Genomic DNA, 7,624 nt, shown 5'->3' on the forward strand with positions numbered 1-7,624 from the left:
CTGATTTGAAACTGCTATCAGTATTTTGTAGCTTGCACAATGTTCAGTGATCTTGCATTCACATTTAGAAAGTGTAGGGAACAAGCATCATTCCATAAATGACGATTTGTTACTATAGTTCGATATCGTATGCACAAATCAAGCATGCAACACTGCTGATTTCAACCATTTCACTGGTTGATACCTGTGTTTTAAAAGGCGTTTTCGGCGCCAGCCCCGGGGAGAGGCGTACCAAAACGCCTCGAGGCATACCAAAAACGCCTCGAGGCATACCAATGGGTCGTAAGTATCGTGAGGCATAAGCCCCAACCTTCCGGGCATTCGCCCAGGCCTAAGCCCCAACATCCTAGGCATTTATTTAGGGCGTAAGCAGTGACGGAGCCAGGATTTTTCACCAGGGGGTTCAAAAATATAAAAGAGTAAGAAACGAGGAAGCCAAGGGGGTTCAACATCTACTATTTATACATAAAAAATAATTTTAATCTTGTGTATACATGGTAATTTTTCGCCGAAGGGGGTTCGAGTGAACACCCTGGCCACCACTTGGCTCTGCCACTGGGCGTAAGTCTCGAGAACTTTTTCAAATTGAGTCAAAATTTACTTAATAAATCTTTAAAAAAAATGTTGAATATTCAAAAGTTAACTCATAGTAAATTCTCAAACCGAAAATCTCAAAAAGTGATAAGACTTTTCTAACGGTTTATCCTAATTTCATAATATTTTCTCTTTGTTGTTTACGGAGTAACATATATACTTTAGACCTTTGTATGCAAAGTATAAACTACAAAGCAAAGAGTTTTATCCTCCCATTCTTATTATGCTTGCATTTTCCTTCCTTATGCTTTTTTTTCTTCAAATTCTATGTTATCTGTGTCGCTTGCGTTACTTCATTTCCATATCGCTTTGAATCTCTTAGTCGTATCTGACTTTTTTTTATGTTTTTATTGAGTCGAGGGTCTCTCGGAAACAGCCATCCTACCTTGGTAGGAGTAAGGTCTGCGTACACTCTACCCTCCCCAGACCCCACGTTGTGGGATTTCACTGGGTTGTTGTTGTTGTTGTTGTTGTATGCTTTATTTTCTTCAAGATTTTTTTAGCATTCTTCAATTTATCTTCTTTAAGATAGTTTTTAGTTTTAGAATTTCTTTTGGTATCTAGTTTACGTAATATTTTTGAAGACTCTATTATGGATATTTGTATTATGATGAGTATTAATTTGTTATCTAGTTTTAGGTTTTAAAACAATAACTTTATATTATTGTTATTTTTATCTTCGAATTATTAGGATAGAGTTTTATTTTTACAACTCTAATTATGTTTTATCATAGTCGTGTTATTGGTGTAATTCATCTTTATGTCATTCACTTTTTCAAGATTCCTTCAATGGTTCGTGCACATGTTAATAATAGATAATACTGATTTTTTTTATTTCTTGTTTTTTTTATAATTTTAATCTATTTTTTGTTTATATATTTATTTATTAATTTATAAAATACTAAAAATTAAATACCGATGGAGCTTACGGCTCGCCGAGGCATATGGAGAACGCCTTGCCTTACATCCACGCCTTTTAAAACACTGATCGATAGATGCTAAAGAGTTTTTGAGTGAGTTATGGGAATCCTTGTATCGTTATGCCTTGGAATTGCACTTAGCGAGTTTAGAAATATACATTGGTAGTTTAAGAATTTAAGTTATATGCACGGACAATTTAAAGATTCTTTTACACTATCAGTGATAATATGTGATAACAAGTTAATTCCATACTACTTTCTCAGATTACTAAATAGTACTACTAATATTTATCAATAGATGTATTTTTAATTACTTAGGAACCGTTTGGACATGATTTGAAATCATGATAAGAAATTGATTTGAAATCATGATATGAAATCAATAATTTGATATCATGATGATTTGAAGTTGAAGTTTTGTTTGAACATGCAATTTGGATTTCTTAAGTTGTATTTTTTCTCATTGCCCAACAAGTTGTGAAAACCATCAAAAGTTTTCCAATTGTTATACAATCTTACCAAATGAGCAAATCATAGTACATAAAAAAATTATTACGCTACTAGAACGTCTTTCTAAAAAATACAACATCAATTGATCGAGCTTTAGTTCAATAAAAAAGAAAATTGAACATGAGTTGTAGTATAACTACTCTTTAATGTAATCCTCCCACATGGTATGAACAATCTCTTAATATTCTATCTACTTGCAAATCCTTTAATATTTTATATAAATGGTTGATAAATATATCTACCAACTTATGGATCTCTTTTTACAAAATATAAACTTTTGAATCAAGTTTTACATTAAAAAGTTTAAAATCATGATTTGGAATCCCAAACTTTTTGGAGAATTTGGGATTTGAAACCATGATATGAAGTTGAAGTTGAAGTTGAAGTTGAAGTTGAAGTTGAAATTTTGTGCAAATTGCATAAACAAACAGTGATTTGAAATCAAAATATGAAATCATGATTTCACATCGCATGGCCAAACGCCTACTTAATAAATGATTTGATAGCATACTTTTTTAGAACATGTCCTAGTCAACTAGCAATGGTTCGAAGCACTTCTTTTACACTATTTCGTATACCGGGGGGGGGGGGGGGGGGGTGGATTCTATTAACCGTGTTGCAGAATTTAGACATATCTCAAATGAGTTCGTCCTAATGGACAACCCATTATGACCAGTAGGACTTTTGTCAGTTGGTCATTTGTTAGCACAATAGAGCAGATCGAATTCTGTCTTGTATGCAAACAACAGAGGCGTCATCTTTTAATTAACTTTCTGAAAAAAGAGCTCTTTCCATTAATTGCTATTTGCCTCCTTCACTTTTGTTACTCCTTAACCAGAAACAATTGTCTTTACTTCATCACACAACCCATTATGACAAGTAAGGCTTTATTTATTGACAACCTCTTTCAAACCTTTCCGGGGTTGTTTTTATTTGCAAGTAAGTTATTCCGGATTAGATTATAATAAAGAGGTTAAACAATGACAAGATTATTTAGTAGATATATTTTTAATGATAAATATTTTTTGACTAAAAACAAGATAACATAAAATATGTATCTGATTTAAATTAAATAAATTTGAATAAACTTTAGGAGAAAAGCTTTTGTTATATTTTCTTTAAATTTTATCTTTGACTTTCTTAAAATGATTTTAGAAAAAAGCTTTAAATAATGTTCTTTTGTTATTCTATCTTAAAAATGATTTTAGAAAAAAGCTTTAACTAATGTTCTTTTGTTATTCTATCAGAATTGCTTATATCAAAATAAAAAATTACTAATCGTAAAATAAAATAATTTCATATTTTATTTTGAAATTATAATCCCTTATCTTCGTAACAAGTTGGCCCCTCAATACTTCCCTTTTCTCTTTCCCCTTTCCCCCATGTAGCATAAAATTTTAAAAAGAACTAGTATAATTGATGTTTTTATAACCTAACCATAGGTAACGTTCTCGGAGTTGTATACTTCTCCCTGTGATCCTTATCTGCACGTTACTATATCTTCGTGCATATTGGGGGAACCATCGAAGTGGATCCCAAAGTTCCCCAGTTCTGCGGAGGTGGCTGCAAACTAGACCTATCTTGACCGACTATTGTCTTGTTCCTGGTCTTATGTAGAGGGGCTGGTGTCGTACTTCTGGGTTCTCAATGGATAAGATCAACCACACCGGACGCGTTCGGGTGTCAAAACCGGTGCAGCCCTTGTTGAATCACGTCTGATCGTCTCCATTTTCCACATTTCGTCTTCTGATTCGACCAATTGTTGAATCCGGGGTTTACCCCATACAGTAAACATGACTTGACGGATTCGTTATGACAGTTGCTTAACCATATCTTGAACTAAGAAAATATTGATTAGCTTACGTCACGACATCTAAATGTAGAGATTATAAATAAAATATTTATTGTGTTAGAAGTAATTTATCCTAAACCTATAAAAGTTCGTTACTACCATTGCTTAACTTTAATTTGAACTAAAGAAGATATTGATTTGTAGAGATTATGAAAAAAAAATTAGCGCGAAAAGTAATTTATCCTAAACCTGACTATAAAAGTTTGTTATGACAATTGTTTAACCATATTTGGAACTAAACAAAATATTGGTTGCCTTACGTCACGACATTTAAATGTAGAAATTATGAACAAAAAATTATTTGTGAGAAGTAATTTATTCTAAACTTGACTTTAAAAGTTCGTTATGACCATTGCTTAACCATATCTTAAACTAAATAAAATATTGATTAGCTTACGTCACGACATTTAAATGTAGAGATTATAAACACAATATTTATGGCGCGAGAAGCAACATATCCTAAACTTGACCTTAAGAGTTCGTTATGACAGTTGCTTAATCAAATCTTGAACTAAGCAAAATATAAACGACGATTTATTGTTACTTTGTTTATTTATTATTTGTTTAATCCCGTCTAGAGTGTTATTTTTGTTGACAAAGGAATCCGCAGTCGCCACTCTTCGAATGCGTACAAGGTAAACTGTCTTCTGTAGAGAGTGTCGAACCTGAGATACCCCGTTTAGGTAATCGTCTGCTCAACCAACTGAGCCACCCTTGCGGGTCTAGAGTGCTTTTTAACACCCCTAAATAAAATAAAAGAATACATTATGGTTCTCATCCAAGTACTATTTGATCCAGGCTCTCATAGATATCTTTATTACACAATAGCCCCAAATGTCTGTGAAATCAGTACAATTTCCACTTCGTGTGCAGCATCCGGATACAGTGACAATTTTTATTTGTAATGAACCGTTTCTCTTTCTTACCTGTCACTGCCTGTACAAATTACAATAATCTCAATTCTTAGCCGTGAGGCATTATAAAAACGCCATAAACCCAAAGAACCTTAATCAAAATCTTAGCATAGCATAACAAACACTCTACTTCTCCTCTCCCCCCACCCCCCACCCCCGAAAACACCCCCGCAACATTTTATTTTCTTGCCCCAGTTAAGAATCTTGGTTTTTGATTAGATTAGATTAGTGCTGTTTGAAGAGTTGTTGTTAAGCATGATGAGATGGGAAAAGGTGGCTGTACATGGAAGTGGTGGGCCTGGAAAAAGGTGGGGCCACACCTGTAACGCTGTACAAGGTGGTAGGCTTCTCTATGTTTCTGGTGGTTATGGCATAGACAACAGACATACCAACAAAGTTCATGTCTTTGACACTGGTGAGTTGATTTTGTTTCTTTTTATTTTTCTTTTATCAACTGAAATTTACTTGTTTCTGTGTTTCCTTGAAATGGTTTGTGTCAATTCCTTTTTTCTTGTGGCAACTTTCAGTTTGCTTGTTTTAAGGCTAGCTTCTTTATGATTTCTTTTTCTCTGAAGATTTTGGGCTTTTTGTTCTTGTTTTTCTTACAAATTCAGTGTTACTTCTTGAATGGGTTTCAGGATTTTCACCTTCTCGTTGCTGTCACTAATCAATGTGTGTTTTGAGTTCATATTGTTCTTGCTACTGACCAGGATTGTTGCATCAGGAATAGGAGGGAGGTAATTTTATAAATCTATACTTACATTGTTTTTTGTTATTTTTCAGTTAATAGAATGTGAAGCGAGCCAGTGATGAAGGGAACATTGCCCACCAAGGGACAGCTACAGTTGTATAGTTATCCACCAAGCCAGTACAGCATGTACCTTCAGTAAAGGATTCACGAGTCATTTGTTGCAAAAGCATTCTCCTTAGAGACCTTAGCACCACAATCTACTGCATCACTCACCCTACCGCTTTCCAAATTCACAGCATGTATTCTAGATGACTTTGAGACGTCATGAACCTGCTATAGAGGTACTTAATCAGAAATCATCTCAAAGTGAAAGTTCAGAAATAACTAACTTCACTAAAGGATTGTGGTGTTACTTTCAGATTGGTTATTTGTGAACTTTCACTTTGAGGTGATTTCTTATTAAGTGCCTCTATAGCAGGTTCATGAAGTCTCAAAGTCATCTAGAATACATGCTGTGAATTTGGAAAGCGGTAGGGTGAGTGATGCAGTAGATTGTGGTGCTAAGGTCTCTAAGGAGAATGCTTTTGCAATAAATGACTCGTGATCCTTTACTGAAGGTACATGTTGTACTGGCCTGGGGGATTTCTCGGTTCTAAAAGAAGTGTTATACAATTTTTTGAAGTCAGAAAAATACCATCCTAGTCCTGCGCTGTTACTTTCAGACTTCATATATAGTAAAAGGCAAAACATTACTGATTTTACTTGTATCTTGTTTTGACCAATTGTGATTTGCATATGAAATTATTCTTTCAGACGCTTAGTTTACTGAAGGAACTGTTGATGATTAGTTCGAAGTCTTTGACCTGTATAAAATCCAGAGCAATGTTCTTTTTATTTGAACTTGCCTTTTCATTAAGATGGCTTCGCTCATTTTCTTCAAGTGTTTATGGCCGCTGCTTTTAAATCCATCTAAGTAGGTGTAAAATTTCCTCCATGTACTAGTTCATGTAGTCAGTGTGACTCCTTTATGGTGGGCTCTCTGGGAAACTTTTTTACCGATGTAATTTGCTGTGAAGTACCCCTTAGCATATTCAGTCTATTCTGTTAAGGAAAAGGGTCAAATTTACCCTCCAACTATGGTTTATAGTTTAAATTTGCCCTCCGTTAAAGTTTAGGATTAAATTTGCCCTCTCCGTCAAAGTTTGGGATCAAATTTGCCCTCCAAGTATGACTTATAGTTTAAATTTGCCCTCCGTCAAAGTTTGGGATCAAATTTGCCCTCCAAGTATGGCTTATAGTTTAAATTTGCGTCAAATTTTGGGATCAAATTTGCCCTCTCAGTCGAAATTTGGGATCAAATTTGCCCTTATATGGATGGAAGTCTGATTTGGACTCCACAACATAAAAAAAAATCGACTGAGAAGTTGATCCCAAACTTTGACGCAAATTTAAACTATAAGCCATACTTGGAGGGCAAATTTGATCTCAAACTTTGACGGAGGACAAATTTAAACTATAAACATACTTGGAGGGTAAATTTGACCCTTTTCCCTTCTATTAATGGTGGTCCCAGCAAGTTTCCATGTTGTTTGTCAATATTACATTTAGTAATATTCATGTTGGCTAACCAATTTTCCTTCAACAAAAACAAAAGGAGATAAATTCAAAGTTGGTGTTTAGAGGGAGAGACTTGACAAAAGTTATATTGCCTGTTTACTGTCACTATAGAAAAGGACATAAATGATCCCTTAACTAGGAGAGTAGGTTCAAAATAGTCCCTTAAATATGCACTTAATAGTTTTGGTCCTTTAAATTTGTCATAAGTTAACAAAAATAGTCCCTTAACTGTGAGGGTTGGTTAAAGATAGTCTCCTTTAAGTTCGCCAAAAGTTAATACTTTTAGTCTCCGACAAAATATTCATCGAACCTGGTTTGTTAGATTTGACTAGAACTATGGAAAAAAAAGGTTAGCGAGAACTCATATTTAGATGTACAAATTATTAAAGAAAAGGCCAAATAACTCGGACAAAACAGACGAACGTTAGTCCGTTATAGGAAAAAAAACCAACAAACTTGATAATGTCAAAAAATATTGTCTCAGAACAAAAACACCGACGGACTCTATCGATTAAAACTCAGGGAG

General features: G+C 34.2%; 1 long non-coding RNA gene across 1 annotated transcript; it reads left to right on the plus strand.

Moving 5' to 3' along the window:
- Window positions 1-4,759: 4,759 nt before the first annotated feature.
- Window positions 4,760-6,381, plus strand: LOC132634271 (uncharacterized). The gene is made up of 2 exons (XR_009580099.1): window positions 4,760-5,205; window positions 5,574-6,381. It is a non-coding gene; the product is annotated as an uncharacterized LOC132634271 (long non-coding RNA).
- The last annotated feature ends 1,243 nt before the right edge of the window (window positions 6,382-7,624 follow it).

This window comes from Lycium barbarum, chromosome 3 (genome assembly GCF_019175385.1).
Source record: "Lycium barbarum isolate Lr01 chromosome 3, ASM1917538v2, whole genome shotgun sequence".
NCBI classification, from domain to species: domain Eukaryota; kingdom Viridiplantae; phylum Streptophyta; class Magnoliopsida; order Solanales; family Solanaceae; genus Lycium; species Lycium barbarum.